This window comes from Marmota marmota, unplaced genomic scaffold (assembly GCF_001458135.2).
Source record: "Marmota marmota marmota unplaced genomic scaffold, marMar, whole genome shotgun sequence".
NCBI lineage: Eukaryota > Metazoa > Chordata > Mammalia > Rodentia > Sciuridae > Marmota > Marmota marmota.
In genome coordinates this window covers 5,618,453-5,635,072 of record NW_025999941.1, presented here as the reverse complement: position 1 = coordinate 5,635,072, position 16,620 = coordinate 5,618,453, and the positions used below count along the sequence as shown (strand labels likewise).

The 16,620-nt window shown below is 39.5% G+C and overlaps 1 long non-coding RNA gene across 1 annotated transcript; it reads right to left on the bottom strand.

Annotated features, from left to right (window-relative positions):
• Positions 1-3,068: 3,068 nt before the first annotated feature.
• LOC125616249 lies at positions 3,069-6,563 on the bottom strand. Its single transcript, XR_007346859.1, has 2 exons — positions 4,203-6,563; positions 3,069-3,946 (listed from the first exon to the last, which is right to left on the bottom strand). It is a non-coding gene; the product is annotated as an uncharacterized LOC125616249 (long non-coding RNA).
• Positions 6,564-16,620: the final 10,057 nt, after the last annotated feature.

The following is a 16,620-nucleotide window of genomic DNA, read 5'->3' as shown; positions in this document are numbered from 1 at the left end:
GACCCTAGGGAGACCCAAATATTTTAAAAATGCATATCAATGCTTTATGTCAAGATGATTCTGTTCAGCCTGAGAAAAGCCACTCCTAAATACAGATTTGGTGGAACTACTCTACTCAATAAGAAACTTGTAAGCATTTGCTGGATCCATATTCCACCCAAAGTTCACACACCTTCTCTGAGCTTTTTTTTCCCTTTCTCCTCTCATGCTCTCTATTCTGAGATGGCCTCACTAAACTGTTGAGGTTCTCACTAAGTTGCTGAGGATGCTCTTGAACTTAAGATCCTCCTGCCTCAGCATCACAAATCACTGGGATTGCAAGGTGACTGGGTGGTCTCTAAAGTTGTTTTCTCCTGATGATTGATAATGAACTGCTCATGAAACTGAAATAAGGGGGAAATCAAATAATGGTGGTACAGTGATTTTTATAAGTGAAAGAAGTGGTTGCCAGATGGCAGAACAAAGTGCAGGACAGTGGAAAATGAATAAAGTAATTTTCATGGAAAAAAATATACTGAAATAATGACTAACGGTTGTGACATGCTTTTGTGAACTGTGAGTCTAAAATTCAGGAAGCAAATGGTAATCTTGACCATAACACAGAGGCAGGAAATGAAGTGTATTTTTGGTTGAATCAGACTTGGGGAAGGAGCTTAGTCCGTGTGGTTTCTGATTAGGTGCAGCTGTGCCTGGTTCTCAATTTTTCTCACAAAGGAAGTGAGAGCCACAGTGAGCTGCATTATGCTGCACTTAAAATACCTGCTCCCTATCAAGTAAAAACTATGTCCTCTCACAGACTGTCCAGTCCCAGCACTGGCCAGCCTCTCTAGAAGGCCAGACTGTACATAGCCCCAGCTGAGGGGAAATGCACCTGGCCATTCCTTACCTACCCTCTGGCCACCGTACCCTGGACTAGAAGCAGGCACCTGATTTCAGACCAGCTAACAAGAGGGCTGGCTGGGAGCTTGTGAGGTGAGGGGCAGTGATGAGCTGTAACCCTGATGCCCAGTGAAACTCAGAACTGCTCACATTATCACAGAAGGAACACACGGTTTGTCAACAAAATTGCTTTACAAATGGCAAGATAGATAGAAATGAAGTTAGAATAGTCTAAAATGTCGTATTGTGCAAAACGGCCTAGAAGTGACATGGAGGTGCTTGAGGACTGCTGTGGAGGCTGCTATTCCTGAAGAGGAGGGCCCACTCTCCCTGCTTCAGCCTTATGTCCTTGTCAAGCCTTCTATTGTCCATTCCCACATAACAAATCACCCCAAGACAAGATGTGGTTTCTAATCTTCACATGAGTCTCAAGTCTGTCACCCTAGGGTTCTAATATGTTATCTGAAGATAACCACTCTGCTAAAAGCAAAGATACCACCTTTCTCGCTTATACCCTAGATGGTGTGGATGACCAGAATTTTACATTTTCTCTGAGTATGAAATTCATACAATGGAGCTGCAAGAACTTAAAAGATTTTAAAGTGATTCCTGAAAAATTAAAAAGTGCTAAATTATGTACAGTGTGATTTTAAGATATAACTGTAGAGGTGTTAATTCTTTGAAAATTGTTGATCCAATTATTGATATCTTTGCAAATTTCAAAAACTCATGAATATATAACTGGAGACTATCATGCTAAGTGAAATAAGCCAATCCCAAAGGCCGATTGTTCTGATATTCGGATGCTGACTCACATTAGGTGGTGAGGAGGGAGGAGTGGAGGTTCATCAGATTGGACAGAGGGAAGAGAGAGAAAGAGAAAGGGAACGGGAATGGGAAAGACAGTAGAATGAGCATAACTTTATTATGTTCATATGTGAATATACCACTGGTATAACTCCACATTGTGTACAACCACAAGAATAGGAAGTTATACTCCATGTATGTATGATATGTCAAAATACATTCTACTGTCATGTATATAACTAAAAAGAACAAATTAAAAAAATTATTTTAAACAACAAAAAACAACTCAGGTATACAGGTATGAAAATTAAGCATTAGCTCTGTGTTAAATACTGTGATACAAATGTGGAATCTGTATTCACATAAGAAAAGACCTTTATAGAGAGCTTGTTACACAGTGTTCATATAAACACAGGGTTTAAATATACACACATGTACCCAAAAAGAAATTGGTGAAAGACACTGTGGTAGATTGTATTTTCCCCAAATGTATTTCTAGTATTTCAGTATTTCCAGTCCCACTTACTCTTCTAGAACTTTGCCAGAGTCCTGATTAAGAGGAAGTCTACACTGTTTTCCTGACCCTGGGCAGGGCTTTGCAACTGCCTCACAGACCAGAATGCAGCAGAAGTGATGATGTATGACTTCCAAACCATTCAAGTCTGTCCTCTAGGGCTTTTACACGTAGAACCTGAACACTATGCTCTGAGGAAATGCAGGCTATGTGTGGGAGCTCCCATGGTAAGAAACTATGGCCTCCAACCCTCAGCCCCAGTCAGCTCCTCAATGACAACAGAGCCAACTCGTCAGGCTTCTGCATGAATCCTTGTGAACTTGAGTCCCACAGCCTCAGATGAACTGCCCCGCCTAAGGTGAGGGTCAAGGACAAGCCTTACCCACTTTATATTGCCTGACTTGCAGATATGTCACTAAATAAAATAAGTGATTATTGTTTTAAGCCATTAAATTTTGTGATGGTTATATATCAGTCAATAGTCAGAACTGGTATCAACCAACTACACAGTTTTGGCATGTTTGAAGAACTAAAAAAATTAAAAACATCAAAGGCTAGCAAGACTCCAACTCAGGGGAGGGAGGCGGCAGTGTCACCCAGGTCCTGCAGGCTGAGGAGGAATTTGGGTCTATCTGGGTAGCTACTGGAGGTGCTTATCAGGAGAATGACATGGTCATTTAAAATGACTCCTCTGGATGCTGTTGGGTTTTCATACACCCCATCTCCAAGTCTTACCTCGTGACCAGTCAAGACCATTCAATGCAGCACGAGGGAGTGCAATGAATGGCAACTTAAGGGAAAAATAGCACTTGTTAAAATTTATAATAAATAGCAATTCAAGATTTAAAAAAAGACACTAGTTCTTTGGAATTAGCCAATTTAAGCTTAATGTTTTTTAATATAGTCCTGTGTCAGTTTTTAAAAAGATGAATAGACACATCAAAACCAAAAGAAGAAGAAACCCTTACATTCATAGATAACAGAAAGGCATTTGTTTTCAGTAAAAATACACATCTTCAAAGAACAGTTGCAATCTGAATCTTTCAGAAACCATCAAAAGAACAAAGAGGGTTGTGTCCTCTGAATTGAATATGCTTTTCATCTAAACTGCTGTGCATGGGGAGAGGGTGAACCATGCTGGGAGTTTGACGTATGTAAGGAAAATTATTGGATTGATGAACTGTAAAGACAAAGATATGCTTAAAAGGAGAGCCAATATTTTGGCATTATAAATGAATCTTGAAAGGGTGAAGAATTTCATTCCTTTGCAATTAACATACCACAGTATGACTCCTATATCATACCAGCCCCTGAAAAATTTCATTTCAGACCTACTGTTCACATAAATACAGGATTTAAATATACACACATGTACCCCAAAATGAATTGGTGAAAGACAATGTGGCATATTGTATTTTCCCCAAATGCCTGAAACAGTATTTCTAGTCCCACTTATTCTTCTAGAACTTTGCTAGAGTGCTTATCGAGAGGTAGGAATGGGTAGTTTATGTTGAACATATAAAACAGACACGGGCCACAAAACTGATTTTTCCTGCCAACTGTCAATTAACTTTTTGTCACTGTGAGAAAATATCTGAGGTAAACAACTTACTAGGAGGAAATTTTTATTTTAGCTCACGGTTTCAGAGGTTTTTCAGTCCATGGTCAGCTGGTTCCATTGTTTATGTGTCTGTGTGAGGCAGAACTTCATGGCAGGAAGCACATGGTGGAAATATAACTACTCACCTCATGGTGTTAAGAAGCAGGAAGGGGTGGTGAGGGAGGGAGAAAGACAAAGAAACAGGGACAGAGAGAGGACAAGGTCTCGATATCCCCTTTCAAAGGCATGCACCCAGTGACCTAAATTCTTTCCACTAGGATCCACCTCCCAACAGTGGCACAGGCTGGGGACCAAGCTTTCAACACATAGCTTTTGAGGGACATTCCAGATCCAAACTGTAACATTCTACCCCTGGCCCCCAGAGACTTATGTCCATCTTACAATGCAAAATGCATTCAGTCCATCTCCAAGAGTCCCCAACGTCTTAACAGTTTCAGCCTTGCTCAAAAGTCCAAATCTAGTCTCTTCCCAGATACTATGAGCCCCTGTAAAAACAAAACAAAACAAGTTATATACTTCCAACATACAATGGGTGCACAGGGTAAACAGTCCTATTTACAAAGGAAGAAAAAGGAAAATAACAAAGAGAAACCTGACCAAAGCAAGAATGAAACCCAGCAGGGCAAACTTAAAATACTGTAGTTCCATGTTTAGCATCTGGGGCACACAGTGGAGGGATGTGGGCCTTTAAGAACTTTGGTAGCTCTGCCCCTATGAACTTGCTGGGTGAAGCCCACAAGGCCATTTGCTTGGGCTGGCTTTGCTTGCTGCCTATGGCTTCCTTTAGCAGGTGTTCTACATTTCTGGCATCTCTGATATTCTGGAGTCTCCATGCAGCTTTGTCTTCACTCTCACAGCTTCTTATCATCCTCTCAGGCGCTACTTGTAGGGACTGCCCCAGTCACACATTGCCTGGCTTTACAAACTTTCCTTTGAAATCTTGGTTTTAGACTCCACTACCCCAGAACTCTTGCATACTCCATGTCTGTAAAATCAGCATAGATGGATGATGCCGAGGTCTGCTGCAGGTGTGAGCACTAGCCAGGCCCACTGGGGCCATGGCTGCAGCAGCCTCTGAGTGGATGGCTGAACACCAGAAACAAATTCCAGGGAAGCAGTTCCTGAGGCCTTGTGCAATCAGGGTTCCTCCATGGCTGTCTTCTCAAATGAAAGTCTTGGAGCCTAAGGTGGATGTGGTCTTTATTCCTGAAATACACCCAAGGCATCTTTCCTATTACCCCAGTGCAGAGTACTGTGTGTGTGTGTGTGTGTACTGGGGATTGAACTCAGGGGTACCCAACCACTGAGCCACATCCCCAGCCCTATTTGTATTTTATGTGGAGACAGGGTCTCACTGAGTTGCTTAGCACCTCGCTGTTGCTGAGGCTTACTTTGAACTTGCAAGCCTCCTGCCTCAGCCTACTGAGCTACTGTGATTATAGGCGTGCATCACCATGTCCAGCTTTTCTTTTTAAAAGCACTAATCTCTTCAGCAAATGCACCCTTCCTGGCCACAGTGGACTCCTTTTTTTGGCCGAACTGTGAGTTTTTAAAATCTTTACACTCTGTTTTTTGCTCCTAATTCTCACTATAAATTTAGCTAAAAGCAAGCTAGAAATAACTCATACCACAGCCCAAATGCTGTGTGGCCTTGAAATTTCCTCTTCCAGGTTAATTAGTCCATGACCTTTCAACTCAGGTTCTCATAAAGTCTCAGGGTCTGGACAAAATGTAGACAAGTTCTATGTCAGCATATTACATGAATGGCCTCTAGCCCAATTCCCAATAGAGCCTTCATTTCCATCTGAAATTTCATCAGTACAGTCTTTACTGTTCACATTCCTCTCAGCATCCTGTCTCCTGAGCTCCAACTAGAATCCCCCATTGAGCTCTGCTTACATAGTTCTAAGCTTTCTGTAGTCGTAGTCTGCTTCTCTGAACGTCTCCAATTTCCTCCTACAAATCAATTCCAAAGGTTTCTGAACCACACTGTCAGGTATAATTAAAGCAGTGGCTCCACTCCTGGTATCCTGGTATACATTTCCTCTGTTAGTCATCTTTCCATCATTGTGGCAAAATACCTGAGGTAAATGACTTAAAAGGAGGAAAGATTTATTTTGGCTTATGCTTTCAGAGGCTCAGTCCATGGTCAGGTGGCTCTGACGTTTTTGGCTCTGTGGTGAAGCACAGGTGGGGAGCAAGTGGCTGAGCAACCTGCTCAATTCAAGGTCAGGAAGCAAAGAAAAGAAGGAGCAGAGGTCCTAATGTACTCATTCAAAGGCACATCCCCAATGATCTAACTTCCTTTCAGTAGGCTCCACCTTCTAACATTTCCATGATCTATCAATAATGTTCCAGGATGGTGACTGAGTCTGACACATGAGACTCTGGGGGACACTACAAATCTAAACTAGAACATTACAAAAAAGTAAATATAGTAAAAGTCTAAAAATTTAAGAGTGCTGATTTTAAGAGTGCTGGCTTGGGAGTCGAGATAGGACTTGCTTCCCCCTGAATTTCTCTGTGACCTTGGGCACATACATGCCTTTACCTCCCTAGGCCTAAGGTCCTGAAAGAGGAGACTAAACTAGATGATTCAAGCTCAGAGGCCCTCTGATGTTTTCATTCTTTCCCATTTGGATTTCTTTTCTTTCTTTTTTTGTGGGGGTGGGTACCAGCGATTGAACTCAGGGGCACTGGCCACTGAGCCACATCCCCAGCCCATTTTGCATTTTATTTAGAGGTAGGGTCTCACTAGTTGTTTAGGGCCTCACTAAATTGCTGAGGCAATCCCTCTGTCTCAGTCTCCAAAGCCGCTGGGATTATAGGCGTGTGCAATTGCCCAGCTTTCTGTATTTTCTGATAGTAAATAAAGGAGGTAAACAGTATCACATATGACAGACAGAGAGGCTCTTATTATAGAATATTTTACGAAACAAAAACAAAGTTTCAACTTATTATATGAGTCATCTCTCTTCCAGTCTGGAGGCTACCCACTCTTTTCCAACTCATTCATCTGTTTAATATGTTTCGATTTTCACAATCAGTGTTGCGATTATCTATTAAGTGAAGTTATTCCTTTGAAACAATGGCTCCCAAAACCATTTTATTTTGCTCTTGAACTTGGGAAGGGATCAGCTGTACTGCTCATCTATTTCCAGCTGGACTGGCAGGGCTGGAGAGCATGCCCAGCATAGTTTTTCCAAGTGATGAGACAGTGGGGGCGCTCCTCTGGGTCTCTCCATGTGCTCTTCCAGCATGCTGATCTCAGTGTGGTCAGACTTCTAACAGCTCATCTCAGGGTTCCCTGAAACAGTGTTACAAAAGACAGAAGAGGAAACTCCCAATGCATTAAGTAAGGTTTGGGTCAGAAACAGGCACAGTGCCACTTCTGTTTTATTCTATTGGTTAAAATTGCCACAAAAGATTCCTAGATTCAAGAGGAAGAAACATAGACCCCAATTGTCAGTGGAAAGAATGTAAAAGAGTTTGTGGCTATCTTAAATCTTCCTGAAAGTTGGCTGCTATACTGATAACACATTTTATTTACTGATAGGTTACTATTCTTGGGCAGAGTATCTCACTTAACCTTTTTAATAACTATATAGTCATTTTTATTATCCCCATTTTACAGATGAGGAAACTGAGACAGAGAGAGGCTACATTACTGGCCCAAGACTACCCAGCTACATGTAAGCTAGGGTTTGAGCTTGGGCAGACTGTACATGAGAAATCAATGAATTAACTAGGCTATTTATTTTTATCAATTCTTACAATAGTTTAGGGAAAAAAAAGTATTTTGTAAAACAAATACAAAGTTTTAATATATTATATGAATCATTATTATAGAATCATCAAAGCATATTACGAGCACTATGCAAGGAGGTAGCCTTTCCATATTTTCTCAGGTGGGGATGGTCCCAGCTGCCATTTTGCCATGGTTAAGTCATGCGTCACGCCTAGAGTTTAGTAAAGGATTGCTTAAGGGCATCTGCCACCAGAATCTGTTGGCTTCTCTAGGTATAAATCTTGCAAATGATAAAAAAGTCTCCAAGTAGCTGTAAAAAAAAAAAAAAAAAGAGTACCAGGGCCTAGGATATAATTGGTATGATAAAGAAAACAACTGAAGGGAATATTTTAGAGAGAATACCAGTTACATTGGCACACTCATGGTCACTATCTCCTGTAGAGAGGTGACAGATGGCACAACTAACAAATCCCTGGTCTGCATGGAACACTTATGCTGGCTCCTTTGATGGCTATTACCTGGTTAATGAAAGGAGTGTCTCCTTTCAACACCTGTTACCTGAGCAATGCCATGCTGCCCCCCAGAGACAAAGCAAGAGTGTGTTTGGGTGCCAAAGTGATCAGCACCAAGATGCTCTTGTCAGGCGCTCAAGTACAGCCTCCGTATACAGCCCACTTTTTACCTTGCCCACCTGCTAGCAAGCATCACTTTTTAATCCGATATTCAGATCACATTTTTTATTTCCTTTTTGCAGTACTCTGAACTGAACCCAGGGGCATAGTACCATTGAGCTACATCCCCAGACCTTTTTATTTTTATTTTGAAACAGGATCTCACTAAGTTGTCCAGGCTGGCTTAGAACTTGTGATCCTCCTACCTCAGCCTCCCAAGTCACTGGGATTACAGGTGTGAGACACTGTGCCCAGCTCAGATGGCATTTTATGGAAGTCAAGCCACTTTAATCCCCAGTCTCCTAACACTCCACAGTGCTCTACACTTCTAGGAACTGAGCTCAGTCCTCCCACCTTACAAGTTACCTCGTACCTTTAGCTTTCCCTGACCCCGTTGGGAATACCAACTGCTCTGCAGTCTGTACTCAAGGCATCCTCTAGGATGGCTTATTGAGTCCTTGCTGTCTATCACGTTTTCCTGAACACTTTTGGCTGTCAACTTATCTAGTCCTCCCTAGGACCATGGAGTACGCCCATCCACATCTGATGGCTTGATAAGAGCTTAGAGAGATTAGGGAATTTTCCATTAGTCTTGCCTGCCTCTACAATCCATGAATTTGGTCACACAGCTTTGCTGCCCCCAGCCCCAGCACAAAACATGTACTGTCTCCAAGCCTAGTTCCCCATCAGGCAGTTGAACCCCACCAGGGCTGGGCCTAGTGCCAGGCAAGATTCCCAACACCTAAGAAAGGACTTTAGGTTTTTGTTTTTGTTTTTTTTTTTTTTTAAGTTGACAACATCTCCAGGGCTGCATGGTCTAAGAATTCTAATGCAGAGTTAAGTCGATGTGTCTTACACAACTCCTACTCTAGGAAGCATAACTGACCCAGGTTTCCACTGCTGTAGTTTGAAATCCATCACTGTGCTTGCAATGGGACCATGCCACATAGGCTGCTTTTCATCAATGACTGAACAGCAGGGATGTGAAGACAGATTCATTCCTGGGAAAGAAGGCACTCAAGGTCAGTAGCCACCTTGGCTCAAGAAGTCCCAGGTGCTGTGTTAAACCTTCATTAGAAACAACCTTTGGGCTGGGTGTGGTGGCACTGGTGGCACATACCTGTAACCCCAGCAGCTCGGGAGGCTGAGGCAGGAGAATCTCAAGTTCAAAGCCAGCTTTGGCAACTTAGCGAGGCCCTAAGCAACCCAGTGAGATCCTGTCTCTAAATAAATAAATAAATATTTATTTAATTTTTTAAATTAATTTGTTTTTTTAAATAAAAACTTTTTTAAATTATTAGAGCTTTATAGTTACACAGAGCATTTGGGTTCATCCCAACAAACTCATACATGCCTGGAATTCAATTTCAGTTTGTGATCCCCTTTTCCCTCCATCCTCCCTCCTCTCTCCCATTCTCCTTCCTCTACTAGAGTTCCTGTGGCTCGGCTATTAATTTGTATTTGATTGGTTCTTTATGAATTTTTTTTTTAAAGAGAGAGAGAGAGAGGGAGAGAGGGAGGGAGGGAGGGAGGGAGAGGGAGAGAGAGAGAGAATTTTAATATTTTTATTTTTTAGTTCTCGGCGGACACAACATCTTTGTTTGTATGTGGTACTGAGGATCAAACCCGGGCTGCATGCATGCCAGACGAGCGCGCTACCGCTCGAGCCACATCCCCAGCCCTAAACAAATATTTATTTATTATTATTATTTTTTTAAAGGAATCCTGGCTACCATCTGGGTTCACTTCCATTCTTTTTTTTTTTTTTTTTTTTTTTTTNAGAGAGAGAGAGAGAGAGAGAATTTTTAATATTTATTTTTTAGTTTTTGGCGGACACAACATCTTTGTTTGTATGTGGTGCTGAGGATCGAACCGGGGCTGCACGCATGCCAGGCGAGCGCGCTACCGCTTGAGCCACATCCCCAGCCCCTAAACAAATATTTAAAAAAAGACCGGGACCAATATCCCTGATGAACACAGATGCAAAAGTTCTCAATAAAATTCTGGCAAATTACATACAAAAACATTAAAAAGATAGTGCTCCATGATCAAGTGTGACTCATCCCAGGTTGGTTCAGCATACAGAAATCAATAAATGTAATTCATCATATTAATAGACTTAAAAACAAGAATCATACGATCATCTCAATAGATGCAGAAAAATGCAGGAAAAGCATTAGACAAAACACAGCACACCTTCATGTTCAAAACACTAGAAAAACTAGGGATAGTAGGAACATACCTCAACATAGTAAAAGCTATCTATGCTAAACCCAAGGCCAGCATTATTCTAAATGGAGAAAAATTGAAAGCATTCCTGCTAAAAACTGGAACAAGACAAGGATGTCCTCTTTCACCACTTCTATTCAACATCATCTTTGAAACTCTAGCCAGAGCAATTAGACAAAAGAAAGAAATTAAAGGGATACAAATAGGTAAAGAAGAATTCAAAATATCACTATTTGCTGATGACATGATTCTATATCTAGAATATCCAAAAAATCCCACCAGAAACTTCTAGAACTAATATATGAATTTAGCAAAGTAGCAGGATATAAAATCAACACCATAAATCAAATGCATTCCTATACATCAGCAATGAATCCACTGAAAGAGAAATTAGGAAAACTATTCCATTCACAGTAGCCTAAAAAAAAAACAAAAACAAAAAACAAAACCTGGGAATCAATCTAACAAAAGAGGTGAAGACCTCTACAATGAAACTACAGAACATTAAAGAAAGAAATTGAGGAAAATCTCAGAAGATGGAAAGATATCCCATGACCTTGGATAGGCAGAATTAATATGTCAAATGGCCATACTACCAAAAGTGTTATACAGATTTAATGCCACTCCTATTAAAATCCCAATGACATTCTTCATAGAAATAGAAAAAGCAATCATGAAATTTATTTGGAAAAATAAGAGACCCAGAATAGATAAAGCAATCCTTAGCAAGAGAAGTGAAGCAGGAAGCATCCCAATACCAGAACTTAAACTATACTACAGAGCTATAGTAACAAAACGGCATGATATTGGCACCAAAACAGACTTGTAGACCAATGGTACAGAATAGAGGACACAGAGACTAACCTACATAAATACGGTTATCTCATACTAAGCAAGGGTGCCAAAAACATTCATTGGAAAAAAGCCTACTCAACAAATGGTGCTGGCAAAACTGGAAATCCATATGAAGCAAAATGAAATTAAACCTCTATCTCTCACCCTGCACAAAAATCAACTCAAAGTGAATCAAAGACTTAGGCACTAGAACAGAAACACTACGCCTAATAGAAGAAAAAAATAGGCCCAAATCTTCAACACACCAGCCTAGGATCTGACTTCCTTAAAAAGACCCCTAAAGTGCAATAAGTAAAATCAAGAATCAATAAATGGGATGGATTCAAGTTAAAAAGCTTCTTCTGAGCAAAGGAAACAAAAACTTGAGGAGAGAGCCTACATACTGGGAGAAAATCTTTACCACTTGTACCTCCAATAAAGCATTAATCTCTAAGCTATATAGGCAAGTGCTGTACCACTGAGCACTCTATCACGTGTGAGGCCCTGGGTTCAATCCTCAGCACCACATAAAAATTAATAAAAAATAAAGGTATTGTGTCCAACTACAACTAAAAAAAAATTTTTTTTAAAAGAACTCAAAAAACTTACCACCACAAAAACAAATAACCCAATCAATAAATGGGCTAAGGAACAGACACTTCACAGAAGAAGAAATACAACTGATCAACAAATATATGAAAAAGTGTTCAACATCTCTAGTAATTAGAGAAATGCAAATCAAAACTACTCTAAGATTTTATCTCACTCCTCTCAGAATGGCAATCATCAAGAATACAGGCAACAATAAATGTTGGTGAGGATGTGGGGAAAAAGGTACACTCATACATTGCTGGTGGGACTGCAAATTGGTGCAACTACTATGGAAAGCAGTATGGAGATTCCTCAGAAAATTGGGAATAGAACCACCATTTGACCCAGCTATCCCACTCCTTGGTTTATACTTAAAGGACTTAAAATCAGCATGCTATAGTGCCGCAGCCACATCAAGGTTTATAGCAGCTCAATTCACAATAGCTAGACTATAAGACCAACCTAGGTGTCCCTCAATAGATGAATGGATAAAGAAAATGTGGTACATATACTCACAGGAATATTACTTAGCTTTAAAGAAGAGTAAAATTATGGCATTTGCCAGTAAATGGTTGGAATTGGAGAAAATCATGCTAAGTGAAATAAGCCAATCACACAAAACCAAAGGCTGATTGTTTTTTCTAATATGTGAATGTTAATTCACAATAAGGCGGGGGGGGGGAGGGGGCTCTAAGGAAGAATAGTGTTACCTTAGATTAGGTAGAGGAAAGTGATGAAAGGGAAGGGTAGGGGATGTGAGGATAGGAAAGATAGTAGAATGAAACAGACATTATTACTGTATGTATATGTGACTAGATGAATTATGGGAAGGATAAAGTACAATAATGAACCAACATGATTCTGCAACATGTACACTCAGAAAAATAAGAAATTATATCCCATCTATGTATATCAAAGTGCATAAATGCATTTTACTGTCATGTATAACTAATTAAAACAAATAAAAATAATTTTTAAAAAAGTAAGTAATGAATGAAGAAAGAAAAAAAAAGGGCTGGGGATGTAGCTCAGGGGTTAAGCACCCTGGGTTTAATCCCCAGTAACAACAACAACAACAAAAGATCAACCGTTGGTCCCTATCACTTTGAGGTTAGACTTGCATTGTGGTTTAACAGCTTCTCAGGCATCACTGCTTCCACAATCCCTATCTTCTTTCACACAGGCATTTCCTCTGTCCAAATTCTTGCAGCTTTAACCCTATCTTGACATCTTTTTGGAGGACCCAGATTAATGCTATAGGTATTTCAATCTTTGTGTGGTTGTTATTAATGACAGAGACTAGTTCTACTCCCTCGGAGGCCATGCAGATGAGGGAATAGAATTTCACAGCAGCAAAGCCCTTTCTGAGCTGCCCTTCAAGAATGCTTTCCACATGCCAGGTCCTTTCTATGCAGCCTTTCTTTCATTCTCCATGACCCTGGGATGCATATACGATCTCTCTCATTTCACAAATGGGACATTTGAGGTTGGGGGGAGGGCGGTTAAATTACTTGCCTGAAGGTCATTAAGTGGCAGTCAGAAAGTTGCAGAGGTTCAGATTCTAGGCTATTCATTAACATACTTTATCCTTCCCATAATTCAATGGATTATGTAAGAATAATTATAGCTACCTAGCAGCTCAGGAGGCTGAGGCACAAGGACCACAAGTTCAAAGTCAGTCTCAGCAACAGTGAGGTGCCAAGAAACTCAGTGAGACCCTGTCTCTAAATAAAATGCAAAATAGGGCTGGGGATGTGGCTCAGGGTTTGAGTGCCCCTGAGTTCAATCCCTAGTACCAAAAAAAAAAAAAAAAAAAAAAAGAAAATTGCTAACATTTGCTGTGTGCATATTACATGCTGGATACCTCCAATATGTCTTTTCATTGAATTCTTAACCACAACCTGAGAGAGTATTGTAGAATACTATGGTGGAGGAGTATTGTTTCACAGCCAAGAAAACTGTGGTAGAGAGAAATCAAAAGGTTTGTCCAGGTTCACTCAACTGGGAGGTGAAGGAGTCAGAATTCCTGCTGGGCAGTCTGGCTTCCACTCATCATAACACTGTCAAAGCCATTTGAAAAGGTGATTGCTGTAGCTGCTGTTTATGTAATTCTGCTTTCGTTTGCTGCTACTCAGGAAAGGAAGGACTTTCAACCTGGGAAACTAACCTTTCCCTGATTTCCTAGCCAGATTTGGTTCTAGTCTTGCTTTTGAACACAGGATCTTCTGATTTCCCACAATTTAAACCCATATAACAGCCTATGTATCCAGTATCTCAAAATGGAACAGCAGGAAGTTATTAAGCACCATGCTTATTTACTATTTTGTGTTTATACAAATGTATATTTTGATACTGACATGACCATAGGTATGTTCTGTGTTGACACAAAAAATTATAATAGAGCAAGTAAAAATAATGTTACACCATATCCTCACCGACATTTATTATTGCCTGTATTCCTGATGATTGCCATTCTGACAGGAGTGAGATGAAATCTTAATTTTGATTTGCATTTCTCTAATTGCTAGAGAAGTTGAACACTTTTTCATGTATTTGTTGATCAATTGTATTTTTTCTTCTGTGAAGTGTCTGTTCAGTTCCTTAGCCCATTTATTGATTGGGTTATTTGTTTTTGTGGTGTTAAGTTTTTTGAGCTCTTTATATATCCTAGAGATTAATGCTTTATCAGAGGTGCATGTGGTAAAGATTTTCTCCCAATCTGTAGGCTCTCTCCTCATGTTATCGATTGTTTCCTTTGCTCAGAAGAAGCTTTTTAATTTAAATCCCATTTATTGATTCTTGCTTTTACTTCTTGTGCTTTAGGAGTCTTGTTAAGGAAGTCAGATTCTAGACCAATGTGTTGAAGATTTGGGCCTATTTTTTCTTCTATTAGGTGCACTCATACTTTGCTGGTGGGACTACAAATTGGTGCAACTACCATGGAAAGCAGTATGGAGATTCCTCAGAAAATTGGGAATGGAACCACCATTTGACCCAGCTATCCCACTCCTTGGTTTACACCCAAAGGACTTAAAATCAGCATACTATAGTGACACCATCCACATCAATGTTTATAGTTGCTCAATTCACAATAGCTGGACTATGGAACTAACCTAGGTGTTCCTCAATAGATGAATGGATAATATCTTCTTATTTCCTCTCTCTATAGTGATTCCCTTTTTATCCACAGGGGATATATTCCAATGTCCCCAATGGGTCTGAAACAGTAGATAATACTGAACCTCATGTTTTTTTCCCCTATATTTACATATCTATAATTAATTTATAAATTTTATATATAATTAATTTTAAAAGAAATTTTAAAATAATTAATTTTAAATATAAATTAATTTTAAATATAATTAATTTTAAAAAGAAATTTACAACTAACGAAATAGAACAATTACAACCTACTGAAATAAAAGTTATATGAATGTACTCTCTCAAAATATTGTTAATCTTAGCATATGATTCCCCCCTTTTCTAATTCTGTTAAGAACTGACCCTTTTGCTCAGAGGAAGCCCACAATCTCTTTGGCATATTTGAATTGCTAGCATGGCTGCTCTTTGTGCTTTGAGGCCATTATTTAGTAAAATAAAGGTTACTTGAACACAGGTTTGCAGGAACTGATTTGATAACCATGATGGTTTTCAGGTGACAAAAGGTGGGCAGTGCACACTGCATGGAAATGCTGGAACCAGGGGCATGGAATGGGTTGGTAAGAGATTTCACCATTACTTAAGAAATAGTACAGTTTGAAACTTATGAATTATTTCTGAGATTTTACATTTAATACATTTGTCCCTCAACAGAACTGCAAATAAGGAGGACTGCTGTATATCTTCTTTGGAAAAGTGTCTGTTATAGTGTTTAGTTCATTTTCTAAAATGGGTTGAGTTATTGAGTTTTAAGCATTCTTCATATATTTTGGATAACAGTTTTCTACTATGCCTTTTTTTGCAAATATTTTTTCCTAATTCACGACTTATCTTTCATTCTCTTACATTATCTTTTGTAGAGCATAATTTTAAAATCTTAATGTAGTCCAGCTTATCAATTCTTTATGGATTGTGTCTTGTCATAACCAAACCTAATGTTATATAGGATCTTTTTCTGTTATCTTCTGATTTGTAGTTTTGTATTTGCATCTGTGACATATTTTGAATCATGTTTCATGAAGTAAGTTTTTCTAGTCATTTTGTTTTGCAGATAAGTGTTCAGTTGTTCCAGCACCATTTGTTGACATGTCTACCTTTGTTCTACTATATTAAAGAGCTTTACTTCTTTGCTCCAGATTAGTTGGCTATACTGTGGGTCTATTTCTGGGTTCTCTGTTCCACTGACCCATTTGTCTTTATTCCTTTCTTTTTGCTAATACCACACTCTCTGGATTTCTATAGCTTTACAGTATGTTGTGAAGCCAGGTAGTGTTAGTTCGCCAACTTTGTTTTCCTTTATGATACTGGCTATTTTGGTCTTTTGCCTCTATGCAAACTTTAGAATCACTTTATTAACAAAATAACTTGCTGGAATTTTTAGTTGGGTTGCACTGAATCTATAAGCAAGTTCAAAGAACTGATATCTTCACAATACTGAATTATCTGTGAACATGGACTACTGCTCCACTTGTTTAGTTCTTTGCTTTCTTTCATTGGTTTTGTAATTTACCTCATGTGGTTCTTACACAGGTTATATTTGTACTTTTCCCTCCCATTTATAGTAGAT